The sequence below is a fragment of the Miscanthus floridulus genome, chromosome 2 (assembly GCF_019320115.1).
Source record: "Miscanthus floridulus cultivar M001 chromosome 2, ASM1932011v1, whole genome shotgun sequence".
NCBI classification, from domain to species: domain Eukaryota; kingdom Viridiplantae; phylum Streptophyta; class Magnoliopsida; order Poales; family Poaceae; genus Miscanthus; species Miscanthus floridulus.
Window position 1 is genome coordinate 101,717,764 of NC_089581.1, and position 21,305 is coordinate 101,739,068.

The following is a 21,305-nucleotide window of genomic DNA, read 5'->3' on the forward strand; positions in this document are numbered from 1 at the left end:
CTCTGTAGCATCGTCGAGCGAGAAGAGAGTCAACGTTGGTCTTGAGGAGCCATCCACTGGAGCGGCGGCCCACACCGCGTGGGCGAGCGACTGCCCCCCGACATCAGGGCCAAGGGCGACCCCCCATTGATCCTCTCCACCACTGCTATGATGCACGGGGACCCTCCAACCGCATCCTCCTCCGTCCGGCAAGCTTCGGGCACCGTCTCCTGGGCCGCCGGTGGCATGGATTGTGCCGCTCCTTCGGACAACATCGTGGCTGCATCTAGCTACACCTGGCTTGTCATGGTCATAGCCACCTCTGCTTGCGACACCGAGGCCTCAGCTTGTAGTGCCGCGCCCACCATAGAGGGCACCACAAGCGCAAGTGGCGGCTCCATCCGCTACGATGTAGGCGGCGAAATCACCTCCATCGTCGTTTGCTCGGTGACCCCCAAAGGCGCTTCTTCAGCCCCAGCGCCTGCTTGACCCACCGAGGGCATGGGCGCCACCATGGGTGACGCCTGATCGGCCGACAAGGCTGCAACATCGGCTCTGCTCTAGCCTGAAATAGGAGCGACATCGGGCGACGGCACTCGTTCCGCCTGAAGAGCAATGCTCTTCTTGGGCACCAGCGCTAAAGAACAGCTCTATCTCAATACTCTGCAAGAGTTAAAAGGCATACGTCACACAGAAAATAAAAAAAATAGGAAAAATAGAGGAATCAGTGACTTACACTGGCGCTGTTGTGCGGTAGGAACGTTTTGAGGATGAACCCCTAGTTTCCTGCTCCAACTCATCTAGGCGGGACCGCTTTGAGCTTGCCCCCTGCTCCTAGGCAGAGGGACTCATCTCCCTTGCCTCCAAGGGCATGGTGGCAGAGCCACCCCTCTCTATCGGCACCTTGGGCACGGCGGCTGATCCGCCCGCTCTCACTGGTCCTACAGATGGGCCAATAGTTTGGCCCGTCTCCGCCGGCCTCACGGACTCACTTCCCCCCGTATGGAATGGGAAGGGTCCCTACATGGACGAGTGGGTACCTGTCAGCGTATCCTCATCCTCTAGGACATCCCACTCCACATCGGCAACTACCTCATTGAACTTCTCATCGTCATCATTGTCATCACTACCTGTCTCTTCTCCTCGCTCCTGTGCTTGCTGCTTTCATAGCATCTTCTTCCTCTTGACCTCCCTTGTCTTCGTATCCCACTCAGCCGTGGTGCGATTCACCATTGCCACTATCTAGTCCTTCGGCAGCAGAGCCGGGCTATCCCTAAAGACGAGTCTCTTTGGCTGGCCCTGCTATCCCGAGGTCAGCATCAAGGGGCCGGGAATTCAAGAAAAAAGGAGGCATGGGGGAAAAAACTTACAAAATTGATGAACCCCGGTTCTAGACGCATTGGGGGATGCCCCGACACCGGATACATGAAATCAAGGACAATGCCAGCGTTGTCCTTCGAAGGCTCCATCGCCTCCTTGATGCGCTGCGCTAGTTAGGTGGGGGGAGCGCTTCATCGACAAGTGTCATCCCTTCGAGCGATGCCCTAGGCGCCATTAGGTATAGGGAAAGCGCACAGCTCATCAGTGGCGCCACCCTCCGTGCATGATAGGTGTCGATGATCCCTAATCCCTTCACGCCCCTCTCCTTCAGAATTTGGAGGGTGGCGAGATGGTCCTTGATCTTCTTCTTGTCTTTGTCTAGGACACCCCACTTCCACAGCCCTAGGACCTCTTCGATGAAGCACCCGGAGAACACTGGCAAGGGGGCGGCAATGTCTTCCTTGATGTAAAACCAATGCAAGTGCTACCCCTTGTTGGAGGTTGACAGACGCATCGATGGGTATTCGTTCACCCAGTTGTTATGGAGATGAGTGCAGGCGCATCCCATCGGCACGCTTAGATCTTGCTTCCCGATCTGCTTCTTGTAAAGATTGATGGTGATGAGATACCACCACAAGTCGAAGTGGGGACTAATCCCTAGGAACCCCTCACACAGGGCGATGACCGTCGCAATGTGCTGGACCCCATTAGGAGTAAGGTGCTGCAACTCCACCTGGTAGTAATCCAACAGCCCCCGAAGGAACTTGTGAGCAGGTATGGTGAATCCCCGCTCGTGGAAGTGAGCGAAGGACATGACATACCCTTCTGGTGGTGACGGCTCATCCTCATTACCAGGCAGCCACCACTCCTCGATGGCGGTCAGCGGGCAAAGGTGGCCATGGTGAATGAGGCCCTCCAGGCGTGGAGGCATGATGTTGGATCTACACCACGGCTCCATTGAATGATTGGGAGGGAGTGGACGCGAGCTTGATGGCGGCTGCGATACGGATGCGAGCTTGACGGTGGCTGTGATGCGGGCACGGGAAGCTCAGGCGATTGGCGGCAGAGATTGTGGATGCAAAGGTGAGGAGACAAAGTATGGAACCTTGGAGGTGAACCCCTTGGTTTTATAGGGGCGATAGATGTGAGAAGGGCAACCGTCTACCTCGGTCTCTGAGCCAGCCACAAATATGTCACCACGTCACATCGTGGGATATGCGCTCGCGATTCCTATCCTTTCCCACTGAAATCGCGCTGGACGTTTTGCCTTCCCAAGTAGGCCAGGTCTCTTTTCCCACAAAGGGGATATGGGTCAAAAAAGCATTCCTTCGGCCCACCTGGGCCCAAGAGTTCGAGGGCTGGCCCAACAGTTTCAACAGTCGTACCAACGAGGGATGGACCCGCAAGCCACTAGAACTCAGGCATACGAGCCTCAAGGGAACCTCAATCCACAACCAAGTCCCTACCGGTCTGACCCTAGATGAATCCCCATGAACGAGATACTAGGGTTCCCTTTAAACTATCCAGTTGACAAAAACAAAATCTCATAGCCATACCCGCGAAGGGTTCAAATTTACCCCTCGAGCGATTATATCTGAATCACCTGGGGGCTCAGGGGCTACACCCGATGGGTGCGCTCATACGCACCCTCTAGCGAATCGAAATAGCCCCCGAGTGATTCTGCCCAAATCACTCGGGGGCTCAGGGGCAACACCCGTCGGGTGCGCTCACGCGCACCCTCTAGCAAGTCAAATCACCCCCCGAGCGATTCTATCCGAATCACCCGGGGGCTCAGGGGCTACTGTCCAGGACCTAATACTGGGGTACCCAATAGGGTGGAGCTAATAACCATCAAACATTGATGCTTTCGGTCAGATAAGAATGCTACTACGCTTCTTGCCTGAATGATGGAAGATTGGTTCTGCCTTGCCCGACCCCCGAGGGCTAGACTCTGCCTTGCCCGACCCCCAAGGGCTATACTCCACCTCACCCAATGACTGAGGGTTGGCTCTGCCTTGCTTGATGGCTGATGGCTGGCTCTGCCCCATCTAACGTATGAGGGCAGGCTCCGTTTCGCTCGACAGCTGAGGGCTACCTCCACCTTACCCAATGGCTGAGGGCTGGCTTTGCCCCACCCGACGTCCGAGGATGGACTCCACCTCGCCCAACGACTGCACCCTGCTCCTTCATGATGATGAGCACAGGGATGATGGGACATTCGAGTCAACCATAGTACCGAGGACCATGCCCTACATGCTTGTAGGAAGGTACCATCAGGATACGATGGAATAGGCGCTTTAAGCCCTTTCCAACCTAATAGAGTCCGAACAGTGTTGTAGGCGCCAACTTTTGTCCTATAGTGTTGTAGGTGCCGCCATCAGCCCTCAGGCGTGGATACTAACACAGGCATATGATAACCACTACAGCCCAAGAGAGAACTCACGTCATCAATAGTAACAGGCGAGTAGTCACTTCCCCGTCTGCTCCCCATAGAGTCATGGCTCGACACCCTAACACACTGCACCGTCCATCGGACGAGGATGGGACGTGATCCCTCACTGAAACGAAGCTAGAGCCCATCCCTATCAGGATCAGCGAAGCATGCTATCCCTGGCATGGTCTGCCATGATAGCAGGGTAGGCTCAAGGGAAAAGGAAGACCCGAGACCCTCGAAGGATCTTCTCTACCTTTTGTTTTTCCTATTTCTCCCATCTATAATCCCTATTCCCCCCTTGGTCTATAAAAGGGAGGGCAGGACAGCCCACTAAGGGGAAGGATCGATTCCACACACAACACACTGCCAAGCAGCAACCGAGCTCTTGGCGTCCTTTCGACCTTTCCATCAGAGACTTGGGACCTGTCCCTCTGTCAACCATTTGTACCCCCTACTACGAACCTTTTTTAGTACTAATAACATGAGCAGCTGCAAACTGGACGTAGGGACATTCTGCCTAAACCATTATAAACCTTGTGTCCTTTAGAACACCATCCGAGCCTAACGTGCAACAATTATAAATTTACTAGTTGGTGTTTGTTCGAAACACCGACAGCAGGTGTACAGGGTACAGTCCTTGGTATTGCAGTTGACTTGAGTGCCCTGCCTCACTTTCTTCGTCTGTTTCCTAGTCCTCACCAAGCAGGCATCCTTGGTTGGTTGGTCCTAGTCAGCTCTGATTGCACTAGTTGGAGAAGAGCTATAAGCAAGGGTTCGACGCATCCCCGGTCGGAGACGCGTGTCGGAGTCGAAAGTGGTTTTTGGTCAGGCCTTCCAGTCAGAGAGGCTGTCTAGAGGTGGGCCAGAGTCAGAAGCGAGCATTGTTCCTCCTTAGTGAAGCCTTCCGGTCGGAGAGGTGAGCTAGAGTCGGAAGCGGGCGCCGTTCCTCCTTAGCTAGGCCTTCCGGACAGAGATTGGATTTGTTCTTCTAGCCTATTGTTTAGGTATTTGGGTCGGCCCATGAGTTGCGTGTCGTTCGCAACGTTGTCTGCTGGGCCGAGCCTTTGTTGGGAAGCCGGTCCATGAGGGACCCCAGGTTTATGAACCCGACAATGTTTGAAGCAGGTGCCACCTGGCATGCATCGCACGACTAGATGCTAGGGCCCAGCGTCCGATTGATCTAACCGGTGCATCTAGTCGCCATGATTTTTAGTAGATCAACAATCCAACGGCTCTATTTCATGGGGGCTTCTATTTAAGCCCCATGGCTAGCTCAAGCTCTCTCTCTTGGCCATTTGCATTGACATAGCAACCTTGTGAGTTTAGCCAAAGCCCTCCCACTCATCTCCATCATTGATTCATCATCTTTGTGAGTTTGGGTGAGAATCCAAGTGCATTGCTTGAGTGATTGCATCTAGAGGCACTTGGTATTCATGTTTTGCTGTAGGATTCACTTGTTGCTCTTAGTGGTTGCCACCACCTAGATGGCTTGGAGCAGCAGAGCAGGATTGGCATGAGTTTGTGATTGTTCGTGGCCATCTTCGATGATTGTGAGGGGACTTGTACCTTCCCCGATGGAGCATCAAAAGGTAACCCTAGTGAATTGCTCGTGTTATTGAGTTACCTCACTTGTGGGTAGGTTCTTGCGGTGTCTAATTGTGTGGATTAGGTTTGTGAAACACCTCTTAGCCGCTGAACCACCAAGTGTTGGTCGACACAACGAGGACGTAGCGTGTTGGCAAGCATGTGAACCTCGAGAGAAAATTGGTTGTCTCTTGCCCTTTGGTATTCTCCTAGTGATTGATTTAGTATTCATCTTATGATTGGTTCACTCCTCTACATGGCGGTATAATCACCCTACTCACTCATTTATATTCTCACAAACTAGTTATAGCAAGCTCTTAAGTGTAGCTAGAATTGAGAGCTTGCTTTGTAATTTAAGTTCATCTAGTGGAGCTTTTTAGTGTAGCAAGTGTGAGAGCTCTTAGTGAGTAGTTACTTAGCAAATTGTGAGTCTAGTGATTATAGTAACTAGAATTGTTGGATAGGTGGTGTCAGGGACCAAATACTAGGGTACCCAAAGAGGAGGAGCTAATAACCATCAAACGTTGATGCTTCTGAATAGACAAGAACGCAACTACACTTCTTGCCCAAACAACCAAAGGTTGGCTCCGCCTTGCCCGACGCCTAAGGGCTGGCTTTGCCTCGCCCAACCCCCGAGGGCTGGACTCCACCTCACCCGACGTCTAGGGGTAGATTCTGCCTTGCCCGATAGCTGAGGACTGGCTCCACCTCGCTCGACATCTGAGGGTAGGCTCTACCTCGCCTAATATCTAAGGGCAGACTCTGCCTCGCTCGACGGCTGATGACTGGCTTCGCCTCGCTCGATGTCTGAGGGTAGGCTCTGCCTTGCTCAACGTCCAAGGGCTAGCTTCGCCTTGCCCAATGACCAAGGACTGGCTCCGCCTTGCCCGACATCTAGGGGTAGGCTCTACCTTGCCCGACGTCAGAGGGCTGGCTCCGCCTCGCCCGGTGTCCTAGGGCTAGCTCCGCCTCGCCCAACGTTTTCACCCTACTCCTTCATAATGCTGAGCATAGGGTAAGATAGGACACTCAAGTCAACTGCAATTCTGAGGATCATACCCCACACACCTACAGGAAAGTACCATCAGGATATGACAGGATGGGCGCTTTAAGCCCTTCCAAGCATGATAGAGCCCAAACAGTATTGTAGGCATTGACTTTTGTCTTACAGTGTTGTGGGCACCGCCATCAGCCCTCGGATGTGGATCCTGACATAAGCATACGACAACCACTACGATCCAGGAGGGCACTCACATCATCTACAGTACCAATGTATTGTCACTTCCCGTCTGCTCCCCGTAGGGTCATGGCTTGGCACCCTGGTGTGTCGCGCCACCCACCAGGGCAGGATGGGACGTGACCACTTGCTGAACGAAGCCAGAGCATGGCCCTATCAAGATCATCGAATGTGCTATCCCTAGCACCATCTGCCATGTCAGCGGGGCTAGTTTAGAGGAAAAGGAAGACCTGGCACCTTCGAAGGACCTTCCTGGCCTCTGGTTTTTCTTCTTTCTCCCATGTGTAACCCCTGCTCCCCTTGATCTATAAAAGGGAAGGTAGGGCACCCCACTAAAGGGATGGATCAATTCAACACACCACGCATCACACAACACATAGCTAAGCAGCAACCAAGCTCTCAGCACCCTTTCAACCTTTCCATCAGAGACTTGGGACCTGTCCCTCTCTCGACCGTTTGTACCCCCTACTACTAACCTTTTTTAGTGCTAATAACATGAGCAACAACAAACTGGACATAGGGACATTCTGCCCAAACCATTATGAACCTTGTGTCTTTTAGCATACCATCCGGGCCTAACACACAACAAATATCAATTTACTTGTTGGTGTTTATTCGAAACAACGACAGTTGGTGCGCTAGGTAGGGGACCTTTGCGCGTTTCGACGTTAAACATCAGGCCATGAATGGTTAGCCATGGTATCAGTTGGGTCCTAGGCGCACACATGTGCTTTGGGAACCTAGACTTCATCATCACGGTGGGAGGAGAGTTAGCATTGGCTCATGCCACCATCCAATCTCTCCCCTCCATCGGCATCAACCACGAGGGGCTTGAGCGCCAGCTCGGTGTCTCCCTTGGACCCTAGCAGTCTAGGGAGGACTAGTGCCACCTCAGCCTTTCCGACACCAATGACATGGCATGATTTTCTAGAGGAAGATCCCCTTCCCTGGAACACCACATATGGAGCACCCTAACAACGCTTCCATTCGGTCTCCACAATGCTGCGGTGACCGTTAGCCACCTAGTGGCACGTCGCATGGTCCTGCCACCTATGAACAATGAGTTCATGGGGCTAATCGAACACATCATGGAATCTCTCCACAACCTCCTCATAGAGGAGCCATAGTCATCCTCTGGCTCTAAGTCCAGCAGGGAGAGCCATCACCTCTCCTGGGAATGCTTCAAGACAGGTACCCCCGACGGACACATCGAAAGCATCTCCACGGAGGAGGCTACCCTAGTGGACAACCTTGGTGACAAAACCAAAGGGGAGACAGTGGCCCTAGCTTAGATGGGGGTGGAGCAGCTAAAAGCCCGACAGTGGGAGATCGAGGAAGCATGACTCCAGCTTGTGTAGGAATGCACGGAGCTCGATTGGGAGATCGAGCGCCACAGAGAGGGTGGGCGCGCAAGCGCCATGGCCTATGATGTAAACCGAAGGATCATCACCGACAATGAAGCCCTTCCTCACTTTGCCCAGGCAAGCTGGAACATCGCTGCCGTGATAGCCTTGCTCCATGGCCTTCCAGAGGCCACAACGCCCAAGGATTGTTAGGCCCACCACGAGATTCGCATGCTGCTTGAGCGTGCAGAAGCACAGCGGGCAGAGAGCTCATTATCTCGGTGATGCGAGCTTGACCCTAGCCAGCGCACACCTTTTGGGTATCCTAGCAGGGATGTGTTGGTCCACCAAGCACCACATGGTGGTAGGCAGCGCACCGTTGTCCCGGTGCATCAGCGTCTCGGTCATAACTGCGACGCATGCAACACTCTCGACACCCGTAGATGTACCTATGGCGATCTAAGAGAAGGAGTCTGTCATGGCTATCATCCTCATCACAATGGACGCTACAATAGCGGTGAGGACCGAAGCCCGAGCCCTGGCCTATTGGGCCCTTAGGCCTTCGACCGTCACATTCTCAAAGCTACTTTCCTGCCAAGGTACCGACCACAAACCAACATCCCAAAGTACTATGGGGAAACAAACCCTGGACTATGGCTCGAAGACTATCGGCTTACCTACCAAGCCAGTGGTGCGGATAATAATGACTTCATTATCTGCAACCTTCCACTATTCTTAGCCGATTCAGCGTGAACGTGATTGGAACACCTGCCGTCCAACGCAATCTAGAGTTGGGCGGATCTAAAGGAGATCTTTGTGTGAAACTTCCAAGGCACATACAAGCACCCTGGGAACCCATGGGACCTTAAGAACTACCGATAAAAGACCGGTGAGACCCTCTGTGGGTACCTCCGGCACTACTCCCGATAGTGCAACGAGCTCCCTAACGTCGCCGATGCCGATGTTATAGGAGCCTTCCTATCCGGGACTACCTACGAGTCTTTGGTGAGTCTTTGGTTCATAAGCTAGGACGCAAGGGCCTGTGAACCACCAAGGAACTCCTGGACACCACCACCAGCCATGCCTCAGGAGAAGAGGCGGTTAGAACGATCTTCGATCGTGTTGAGGGCAAGGCAAGGCAGGACGAGGGCGCCAGTGAAGGCGCCTCCAATCGTTCTGCCAAAAGGAAGAATGAGAAGCAACGACGCGAGGACTCGCTCGTGGCCACTGCTGACTGCAAGGGTGGTCAAAAGTCCATGGAGGGCACTCCGAACCACTTCGAAAAATTACTAGAGGGGCCATGCCCAAGCCATGCCTTTCCGGTTAAGCATATGTTCAAGGACTATAGCCTCATGCGGCGGTTCTTGTTTGGAGGCTCTAACAAAGGGGAGCACGGAAAGGACCCTGCCCCCACTGTGGACGATGCCAAGGAGAAGGACGATGGCTTTCCAAGGCCAAACGGCTGCCTTATGATCTTCGGAGGATCAGCGGCCTACGACTCCAAGCGTTGTCAGAAGGTTGCGTGCTGGGAGGTCTATACGGCCGGACTAGCCACACCTCCCTACCTCTGGTGGTTAGAGTCCACCATAACCTTTGATCGGACCAACCATCTGAAGAGTGTCCTACATCCGGGGTGATATCCGCTCATGGTTGACCTGATCGTCGGCTCGAAGCGTCTTACCAAAGTTCTGATGGATGGAGGCAGCGGCCTCAACATCATGTACACCAAGACGCTTGACAAAATGGGCATTGACCAGACACGTCTCTGCCCAACCTGAGCACCTTTCCATGGCATTATGCCTAGGAAGCAGGCCATGCCACTTGGGCAGATCGATCTGCCCATGACCTTCGGGGATCAGTTCAATTATACGACTAAAACCCACACCTTCGAGGTGGTTGGGTTCCCCAAAACCTTCCACGCCATCCTAGGACGTCCATGCTACGCTAAGTTCATGGCCATCCCCAACTATACATACCTCAAGCTAAAAATATCGGGCCCCCATGGGATCATCACCATCGGCACCTCCTTCCAGCGCGCTTATGAGTGCGAGGTCAAGTGCTGCGGTCACGCCACAGCAATCATCACCTCCGGAGAGCTCGCCACCCTCAAGGAGGAAGTCACCAAAGAGGCGCACGATGCCAAGAAGTCGGTCGAATCGTTCGAGTCTGTAGAGGGCTCTAAAGAAGTCCTCATAGATCCTGGGAGCACCGAAGGCAAAACGGTGGCATTGGTACCATGCTTTCCTTCGAATAGGAAAGGGCGCTCGTCGACTTCCTCTGTGGCAACAAAGATGTCTTTGTGTGGAAACCCTTAGATATGCCAGGCATTCTGAGGCAAGTCACTGAGCATACCTTGAAGATCTGCCTAGGCTCCAAGCTAGTGAAGCAACGCCTACATCGCTTTGATGAGGACAAACATAGGGCCATCTGCAAGGAGATAGCAAAACTATCGGTGGCCGGATTCATCAAGGAAGTATACCACCCAGAGTGGTTAGCTAATACTATTCTTGTACGAAAGAAGAGTGGAAAATGGAGGATGTGTGTTGACTATATGGGTCTCAACAAGCCATGCCCAAAGGATCCATTTCCTTTGCCATGCATAGACCAAATAGTCGACTCTACCTTGGGGTGCGAAACCCTCTGCTTCCTTGATGCGTACTCTGGGTACCTTCAGATCGCGATGAAAGAGTCCAACCAGCTCGCAACATCTTTCATCACCCCCTTCGAATTGTTCTGCTACGTCTCAATGCCATTCGATCTAAAGAACGTTAGGGTTACATACCAGCGCTGTATGCTCAAATGCTTCGGGGACCTCATCGGACGGACTGTTGAGGCCTACGTTGACGACATCATGGTTAAGTCCAGATGGGCTGACCACCTCGTTGCCGATCTTGAGCAGACCTTTGCAAAACTCTGAGCAAATGGCATCAAACTAAATCCCGAGAAGTGTGTTTTTGGGATCCTAAGGGGCATGCTTCTCAGCTTCATCGTCTCCGAGAGTGGCATCGAAGCCAACCTAGAGAACATAAAAGGGGGTTCAGCGAGTCATAGGCTGCCTCGCCACACTCAGCCGATTCATCATGCGCCTTGGCGAACGAGGTCTCCCCCTCTATCAACTCTTCAAGAAAGCCGACCACTTTGAATGGACATCCAAGGACCAGGAGGCACTTGACATGGTCAAACTGCTTCTGACAAAGGCCCCGATCTTGGTTATTCCAACCGATGGAGAGTCCCTTCTGCTATACATAGCGGGCACCATGCAAGTGGTCAGCGCCACCCTGGTAGTGGAGCAGGAAGAAGAATGGCACGCCCTCAAGGTGCAACACCCTATGTACTTCATCAACGAGGTACTATCTAACTCTAAGACTCGCTACTCCCAAATCCAGAAGCTCCTATACGCCATCCTCATCACCAAGAGGAAGCTACACCACTACTTCGAGTCACACCCGGTGACGGTTGTGATGTCATTCCCCCTCGGTGAGGTCGTCCAAAGCCAAGACACCACGGGAAGAACCGCAAAGTGGGCACTCGAGTTTTTGGATCAAGGCATTACATATGCCTCCCGAACGGTGATCAAGTCCCAGGTGTTGGCTGACTTCATCGTGGAATGGACCGAGGTCCAAATGTCGCCGATGGCCATTGATCAAGAGTACTGGATGCTGTACTTTGATAGATCGCTGATGAAGAAGGGCACCAGCATGGGGCTAGTCTTCGTATCCCCCTTGGGGTATGCATGAGGTACATGGTTCGTCTACATTTCCCCTCATCCAATAATGTGGCAGAAAATGAAGCGCTCATCAATGGCCTATGCATTGCCATCGAGTTGGGCATCCAATGCCTTGATATCTGAGGCGACTCCAAGCTGGTCGTCAATGAAGTCATGAAGGAGTCATGCTGTCATGATGCCAAGATGGCTGTATACTGCCAAGAAGTCCGACGGCTGGAGGACAAATTTGATGGCCTCAAACTCAATCACATCCCAAGGCGCGTCAATGAGGCGGCCAACGCGCTTGCGAAGGCGGCATCTAGTTGAGAGCTGGTTCTAATAGGAGTCTTCGCCAGCGACCAACACAAGCCCTCGGTGTGCTACGAAGGGTTAGAATAGGCCAATGATGATCCATCCGATCTAGTCTCGGGGGCTTACCAACCGACAGCTTTGTCTGGCCTCGAGGTCATGGAGCTTGAAGAAGATCCAGTGACAGAGCCTAACCCTCTGGTCAACTAGAGAATGCTCTACCTCAACTACCTACTCCATGGCATGCTACCGGCGGACAAGGCGGAGGCTCGCACATCACGCCAAATCTTTCGTTCTTGTGGAGGGAAACTCTACAAATAAAGCCACATCGGGATCCTACAACCCTGCATCCCCATCGAGTAGGGTAAGCACTTGCTGAGCAATATCCACGGTGGGGTCTGCGGTCACCATGCCACGCCTAGAACCTTGGTTGGAAATGCAATCTGATTGGGCTTCTACTGGCCCAGTATAGTAGCCAACGTCGAGCAGATCGTGCGCACCTACAAAGGGTGTCAGTACTACGCTCAGAAATCTCACCTCCCGGCCTAGGCACTCTAGATGATCCCAATCACATGGCCCTTCATGGTCTAGGGGCTCAATCTAGTGGGACCTCTCAAGAAGGTGTCCAGAGGATACACACACTTGCTTGTCACCATAGACAAGTTCACAAAATGGATAGAAGCTCGATCGATCTTTGCGATCAAGTCTGAGCAAGCCATGTTGTTCTTCCTCGACATCATCCATCGCTTTGGAGTATCGAACTCCATCATCATGGACAACGGCACATAGTTCACCAGCAAGAAATTCCTTTGATTCTGTGATGAAAACCACATCCAGGTTGATTAGGCTGTCGTTGCGCACCCCTAAATGAACGGGTAGGTCGAGCGCACAAATGGCATGCTCCTACAGGGCCTCAAGCTGAGGATCTTCAACTGGTTCAACAAATTTGGTGCACACTAGGTCACTGAGCTTCCTTCAGTACTCTAGAGCTTGAGGACAACCTCTAGCCGAGCCACCGGCTACACACCCTTCTTCATGGTCTACGGTTCCGAGGCTGTCCTCCCAACCGACCTTGACTATAGAGCACCGAGGATCAGGGTGTATGATAAACAGGGAGCTAAGGCATCCCATGAAGACGCCATGGACCAGCTAGACAAAGCTCATGATGTTGCCCTCCTCCGCTCGGCCAAGTAACAATAGGCGTTGCGGTGGTACCACAGCCGACGGGTGCGGGACCAAGCCTTCAACATCGGGGACTCGGTTCTCCGCCTCATGTAGAGAAACAAGGACCGCCACAAGCTCTCCCTGCCCTAGGAGGGGTCATACATCATCGTGGAAGTACTCCGACCAGGCGCCTACAAGCTAAAAACCATCGACGGTGAGGTCTTCACCAATGCCTGACATCATTTTTACCCCTAATTAAACACATACTTTCTCTTATCAGTTTTGTCATCAAAATCCTCGATCTTTCGAGACATTCGACCCCTACAAGTGCGAGGGGTTAGACCTCACTCGAGGGCTAGTATAAGTACATTTATCTTACAAACATTCTCTATGTTTTCCCTCGTTCCTCATGGTAAGTCCTAAGGGCTAGGGTTTTGGGAATAAGCTCTAAGTATAATTGGTAGGACTATGGAAAACCCACACCCCAGTGGCTATGGTCTTCTCGCTCACCAGTGTGATTAGAATTGGCTCACCCACACTGTGAGCTTTTGGTGACATTACCTATAGGAAGAGTCAGAAGGCAGTGAACCTCTTTTACAAAAAGAGGGCTAAGAGCTGAAAAGTTGTTTACCGTAATGAAATTACAGAATTGGTTCATTTTTTGCATAAATTCATCGCTTACAAAGTGATTTCATCATGAAAGGGACTAATGTATTCATGAATACAAAAGACTGTTCACACGGGGGCTCCCCCACAACTTAAACGAATACATTTGCTGACCAGTTCTACTCTAAATACTACTATGGTTGCCATGCCATGCTCTCCATCGGCAACGTCCTACCACTTCGTGGGATCCCTGAGGGTGCCATCGGCTGCAACGTCGAGCACCATGTCAGTGACCATGGCATCTTCGCTGGGGCCTCCAGGGACTACGCCATCATGATCAGCAATGACCCTAACAATGGCACCTCGATGGGGACACTGCCCGTCGAAGTATGGTCATCATGACTGGTGGATATCTTCGACATGTCATCAAAATTCATGAACTGGCCGATCTGAGCGGCTACAAGGGCGAAGCCCCCCATCGACGTAGTCCTAGCGGCTTCCCCACCGACAAGGCTCGCCCGAAGAAGATTCATAAGAAGAGGTTTCCGTATGGCTTCATCCTGATGAAGGCCTCGCAGGTGGGGACAAAGCCGGCGACGGGCAGCACCCTCCAGTGCTCCTCCTCCTTCGGCAAAGGCAGCCAGCACCATCTCATCTACATTGGATAACCTCCAGCTCGACATCGCGCTCTGGATTCACGAATGGATCTGTGAGTTCTCCTCTCCCTCGCATTACCCTGTCTCACTTAGGAACCACCGTGACATGCTAACGCGCTTGGCGAGAAGGAAAAAGGAGGAGAGGTAGCAGCTCAAGAATAGGTGGAGGAGTGGGACAAGAACCCTCTCCCTTCCCATATTTAAGGAGGAGATGCAGCAGTTGGAGAAAGGCAAAGGGTTGGGGTAAAAAACCCACTCCCTTCCCCTATTTAATGCAGATGGGAATTTGATGCTGATGGGCATTCGAGGGGACGCATCTTGACTGATGAGACACGCCCTGCTCGATGAGATGGCACCTGGTCAAATAGGATGTGGCCTAGGCATGGCCCACCACTACTGCACACCGGCACGAGAAATAAGGTATAGCCGCACGCAGGCGGCTCTTTGCTTCCACAGGAAGGACCTAGAAGGACCCAACGATGGAACCTCCATCAAGGGGAGATCAATGGCCCCCCTGGGTCGATCGAACAGCTTAGGCAAACACCGAATGAACGGCCGCCGAAAGATAAGATCCCTTATTTACTTACTTTATGTGTCAATTTTACTACCGAGCCTCCGACCCCAGCAACGGTAGGGGCGCGGACATCACTCGGGGGCTGCTGAGAGTGTCTACTCATTTAGACATTCTCTTCGCCTGACCCCTCCCTATGTTTAAAAACTAGAGGCATAGTGTGTGGGTGTAAACTTTGAGTAAAACTGGATGAACTGCTAGACCCTATGCTCTAGCGGCTACGACGTTTTTGTTCACTAGCGTAATTGAATTCTTTGTCCCCGCATCCCAAGCTTTAGCATCCACCTTCTCAAGAAGGGTTCGGAGGGGTCTGCCTGCGGAACCTCCTTCAAGGAGAAGCTGTCAGGTCACCCAAGTCAATCGAATGGCTCGAATCACTATCGAGAGATAGACACAAAAAATTACGATGCTTGTGCAGGTTACACCGGCCCCATCGCAAACGTCGGACCCGAACTCCACATGGACATGTCTAGTAAGAACTTCGGTCACTCATGCCACCAAGGTAACATCACCGACCCTTGCTTTTGTTTCCATTATATCATACATTCATTCCATATATTCAAGCATTGCATACGCAATTGCCTCATCTCAATGCTTCGCGTCACGTCACGAAGCGGTAGGGCTCGAGGATGCCTCATGTCAAACAGAGCCAGGGGAGAAAAACCAAGATGAGCTCTAGTGGCCTTGCCTGACCCCACTCAAAAGTGGACAGGGACATCTCGACCTTTCTCGTTCGATTCTAACCTTGAGCCAAACCCATAGAATCTCCATCGAGGAGAGGCCAACGGGCCACCTGAGCCTATCGAATGGCTTGGGCATCTACCAAGAGGTGGGTTAAGAAGTAGTGGACTACCACATGAAAGCTCTACTGACCTCGTCAGTGGATGATGGACCCAGATTCCACACGAACGTGCCTGTTAGCGAGCTCATTGAGCGTGACACTCGAGCCATCGAGGCAAGTGCCGTTAGCTCAACCCCTTTGGTTGTAGAAACCGAGGATGAGGTGACATGTGAAACACGACCGACCCCTATCAGACCCCAAGGGGCTCAGGGGCTCGAGCTGACCGATCCTAGATCGAGAGATAAAGGTTCGAAGGCAGGCCCGCGAGGGGCCCGAGGTAGCCTCACGTCGAACAAGAGCCAGGGGAGAAAATGCAGATGAGCCTCAACGGCCTTTGCCCAACCCACATAGAGGTGGATAGGGTCATCTTAGCCTTCTCGTTTGATCTAGCCTCTAGCCGAGCCCATAGAATCCCCATTGAGGGGGGATCTGTTTGAAGGCGGTTTATGGAGAAACGGAATGCCACCCGAGGGCTTTGCCGACCCTATATGAGCGATGAGACCAGATTCCATTCGAACATCCCATTAGCGAGCTCATCAAGCGCGTCACTCGAGCCATCAAGGCAAGTGATGTCACCTCAACCCCTCCGGTTGCAAAAACTACAGACGGGGCAACAATCACAAAAATGAGCTGACCCTTGACCGAATCCCCACCACACGCGGGAGCTCGGGGAAGGTTGGACTTGCAATGAGACCGAACACACAGTCATAGAATGATAGCTAAAATCCTAAGGAAGGGGTATGTACGAATACAAGAGTAGTTTCGCTATCATCTCTTTGGTCCCCAGTGACATTCGACCCTAGCAACCGCAAGGGGTCGGATCTCACTCGAGGGCTGATAAAGGTACAAATACCCTCTTTTTTCGAAATAGTCACTTCATCGGACCTCTTCCTCACATTAAGGCTATTGGCAAGGTTTGTGGGAACAAATAATCAAGCATGTCTGGTCAGACTACAAAAAACCCATGCCCCGATGGCTACAGTAACTTTGCTCACCAGCATAATCGAAGTTTTCCTCTTATACACCTCGGGCCCTACGGTCTTAACAAACGGAAGGGTTTGGATTGCATACACCTTTTTCTTGAATGCAAAAAGGAAGAAAGCAAGTTCAACCAAACGAAACAAAATTGTGAATTTATTTAACGAAACAAAATTGGGAATTTGTTTAACGAAACAAAGTTGCGAATCTATTTTCAAAATACAAAAGATCCGACACTTGTCGATAGATTATATATAAATGTCCATCAGACTCATTCGACTAACCACCCCTCTAGGGGAGAACCATATCTTCAACTTTGCTCGCTAGGGTTTCCACAAGAGGAGTCACCGTCGCTTCTATTTCATGCAGCTCGGAGGGTTCATAGCCTGGCGCAAAAACCAAGGCTTATCGCCTCCAAGTCGATGTTGTCATCATAATGTGAGTAGGCGATGGCAAAGGCTTGGATGATCCCTAAGCGAAGAGCTTCCTTCTCTAGCTGGTGCACCCGCGCCGTGATATCTACGGCACAGGACGTGAGCGAGCTAGTCCTCTCCGCCTGCACCACCTGTAGGTCATCGTAGACTATGCCAAGGATAACCTTCAGGACATCGAGCTCATCACTCTCCACCTAAAGATGAACCCTCGCCTCAGCGAGATCTATGGCCAGTCCGGCAGCAGCGCCCTTGGCCTCCAGCTTCTAGGCTTTCACGGTCTCAAGCTCAGCCTAGAGAAAGCTGATCCTCTACTGTGCCTCGTCGCGCTCTCGGACAGCCTGGTCCCACTCCCCGCGGGCCATACCACGCTCCAGGCGGAGCCTCTCCACAGTCTGGCATAGCTTGTCTCGCTCCTTGTGAAGCTGGGCGACCACCTTGGTGTCCAGTTTTGCCCTCTGCTCTACGACCGCAGACCTCTCCTCGGCTTACAACCTAAGATCCCGCTCCTTCTCGGCCTCGGCCAGGAGGTCGATGATCTGCTAGCGGGTCTCGGCATCCCGCTAGAGCAGCTCATCCTGCTCCTTCTGCACTCTAGCAGCCTCCTCCTAATCCCGTTGTGCCCTCTCTGATAGTTCATCAAAAGACTTCTTGGCGTCCTCCGCATCCCGGTGGGCCTCGGCTGCCCACCATTGAAGATTGTCCACCTCCGCGGCAAGGGGAGTCAAATCAACCACCCTCTGTCGGAGCTAGGTGGTCACGTCCCTATGCAGCTATGCCTCATCAATGAGGTGGTCCCAATCCTCCTTGTGTTCATGAAGGAACTAGGATTTCTCCTGACTGTGAGCAATAAGAGACTGAAAAAAAGACGGTGGTCAGAAAACAAAAATAGATGAAGAAAAAAGAGATCAAGAGGCAAGACCAAGTAAAATACCCAGACAGTGGGAACGATTACATCTCAAAGGGTGCCACTGGCCTAGTTCAGAGCTTCTAGCGTGGCCATGAACCCCTCGTTGAGGTTCTCCCACTCCATGCCCTTGGTGGCATCATCGAGGGTGAACAGTTCCGACGACGGGTCCCATGAACTCACCCACCAGAGCAGGCGAGTGGTGGCCCTCTGATGTCAGGACTAGGGACAACTCCCTGCCGGTCTCCTCGACAACCACCGTGGTGTTTGAGGGTCCCTCAGCCACGACCCCTTTTGTCCTAACCACGACGGGCATCGTCTCTAGGGCCACCGGTAGCACAGGACACGCCGCCGCCTCGGGCACCGCCACCATAGCTTATGGTTGTGACCCATCCATCATGGCCTCCATCGCCTCCACCTCCATTGGTGGGACCTTGACCGACTGCGCCACGCCCATCGTGGTCAACACAACGGGTACGGCCGATAGCTCCGCTCGCTCCAACGTTGGTAGTGGAATCACTTCCATCGCCGGTTGCATGGCAACCTCCGAGGGCACCCCCTTAGCCTCATCGACCGCTTGACCTGCCGAGGGCATGGGCACCACCATAGGTGACACCAGACCGGCCAACGAGGCTTTGACGTCGGCTCTGCTCTCGCCCAAAACGGGAGTGACGTCTGGCGGCGGCCCCCGCCTTGCCTAAAGGGTGACAGTCTTCTTGGGCGCCAGCGCTATAGAAGTGCCCCATCGGACCCATCCCTTGATGCTACATAAGAGACAAAAGGCATGAAAACAGAGAAAATAGTGGAGTCGGCAACTTAAGTTGCCGTTGTTGGGCGGTGGAGACGTTTGGGGGATGAACCCCTAGCTCCCTACTCCAACTTATCAGGATGGGACCATTTTGAGCCTGTCCCCTGCTCCTGAGCTGAGGGGCACGCCTCCCTCGTATCAAGGGGCACGGCGGCGGAGCCACTCCCTTCTCTCGACACCTTGGGCGCGGCGGTGGAACCAATCACCCTCGCCGGCTCTTGGGGCACAGCAACAGGTCCACCCGCTCCTACTAGCACCTTGGGAGCGGTGGCAGAGGTCCCCACTGGTTCCTAAGGCATGGCGGTTGGGCCGCTCCCCGCCCACCCACCCCTGATGGTTCTAAAGACAGGCCGATGGTCTAGCCTACCTCCTCCGGCCTCACGGCCGCACCTTCCCTTGCGTGGAACAGGAAGGGTCCCTGCATTGATGAGTGGGTACCTGTCGGTGCGTCCTCGCTTCCTAGGTCACCCCACTCGGTGTCTATGACTACCTTGTCATCTTCCTCATCCTCATCGTCATCGTCTGTCTCCTTTCCTCGCTCCCGTGCCTATAGTTTATGCTGCTTCTTTTTCCTCTCGACCTCCTTTGTCTTCTTTTGCCACTCGGCCACGGTGTGATTCGCCACCGCCACGAGCGGGTCCTTCGGCAGCAAAGCCGCGCTGTCCATAAGGACGAGCCTCTTTGGCTTGTCCCGCTATCTCAATACTAGCATCAAGGAGTCGGGAGCTCAATTAAAAAGTAGGCACAGGGAAAGAGAACTTACGAAGTCAATGTACCCAGGTTCCAGCCACATTGGGGGTGCCTTGGCATTGGATTTACAAAATCAAGAGCGACACCGGTGTCATCCCATGAAGGCTCCATCACCTCCTTGATGCACTGCACCACTTTAGAGGGGGAGAGCGCTCCATCGGCAAGCGTCGTCCCATCGAGTGATGCTTTGGGCACCATCAGGTACAGAGGAAGTGCATGACTCATCAATGGCGCCACCCTCCATGTATGTTAGGCACTGATGATCCCTAACCCCTTCATGCCCCTCTCCTTCAGAATTTGGATGGCGGTGAGATGGTCCTGGATTTTCTTCTTGTCTTTATCCAAGACCCCCACTTCCTTCATGATTGTGGGGCCTCTTCGATGAGGCGTCCGGTGAATGTTGGCAAGGGGGCGGCTGTGTCGTTCTTGGCATAGAACCAGTGTGAATGGCACCCCTTGTTATAGGTCGATAGACGCATCAATGGGTATTCGTTGACCTGGTTGTTGCGGAGCTAAATGCCGGTGCATCCTATCAGCACGCTCAGCTCTTGCCTTTTTTCTTGTTTCTTGGGGAGGGTGACGGCGAAGAAATGCCGCCATAGGTCGAAGTGGGGACTAATCCCCAAGAACCCCTCGCACAGGGCGATGAACGCCGCAATGTGCTTGATCCCATTGGGAGTGAGGTGCTGCAACTCCACATTGTAGTAGTTCAGTAACCCCAAAGGAACTTGTGGGCTAGCATGGCGAATCCCCTCTCAAGAAAGTGGGCGAAGGACACGACATAGCCATCGGGCGACGATGGTGCGTCCTCATTGCCGGCTAGCCGCCACTCCTCGGTGGTGGTCTACGCACAAAGGAGGCCACGGTGAACAAGGCCCTTTATGCTCTAGAGGGTAACATTGGATCTACACCACGGCTCCATTGGACGATTAGGGTGGATGGATACAAGCTTGACGGTGGCTGCGCTGTGGGTGCGAAAGGCTTAGGCAATTGGCGGCGAAGGTTATAGATGCAAAGGCAAGGAGGCAATGTACGAAACCCTAGGGGCGAACCCTTTGGTTTTATAGAGGCGACGAATGCAAGAAAGGCAACCGTCCACCTGGATCTCCACACCTACCACGAATCGCCACCATGTCATCACACGGGATACGCGCCCCCAATCCCTATCGTTTCCCACCAAAGTCGCATTGGATGTTTCACCTTCTCGGGAGGACAAGGACTCTTTTCCCGCAAAGGGGATATGGGTCAAAAAGTGTTTCTCCAGCCCACCTAGGCCTAGGAGTTCGAGGGCTGGCCCAATGGTTTCGATGGCTGTCCCAACGAAGGATGGGCCTGCAAACAGCCAAAACTCAGGTGCACGAACCGCAAGGGAGTCTCGATCCGCGATCGATTCTCAACCGGGCTGACCTTGGATGAATCCCCACGAATGGGATACTAGGGTTCCCTTTAAACTATCCAATTGCCAAAACACCAAATCTCATAGCCATACCCATGAAGGGTCTGAATTACCCCTCGGACGATTCTATCCGAAACACCCGGGAGCTCGGGGGCTACACCCGATGGGTGCGCTCGTGGGCACCCTCTAGCGAATCAAAACACCCCCCGGGCGATTCTATCTGAATCACCTGGGGGCTTAGGGGATGCACCCATCAGGTGCGCTCATGTGCACCCTCTGGCAAGT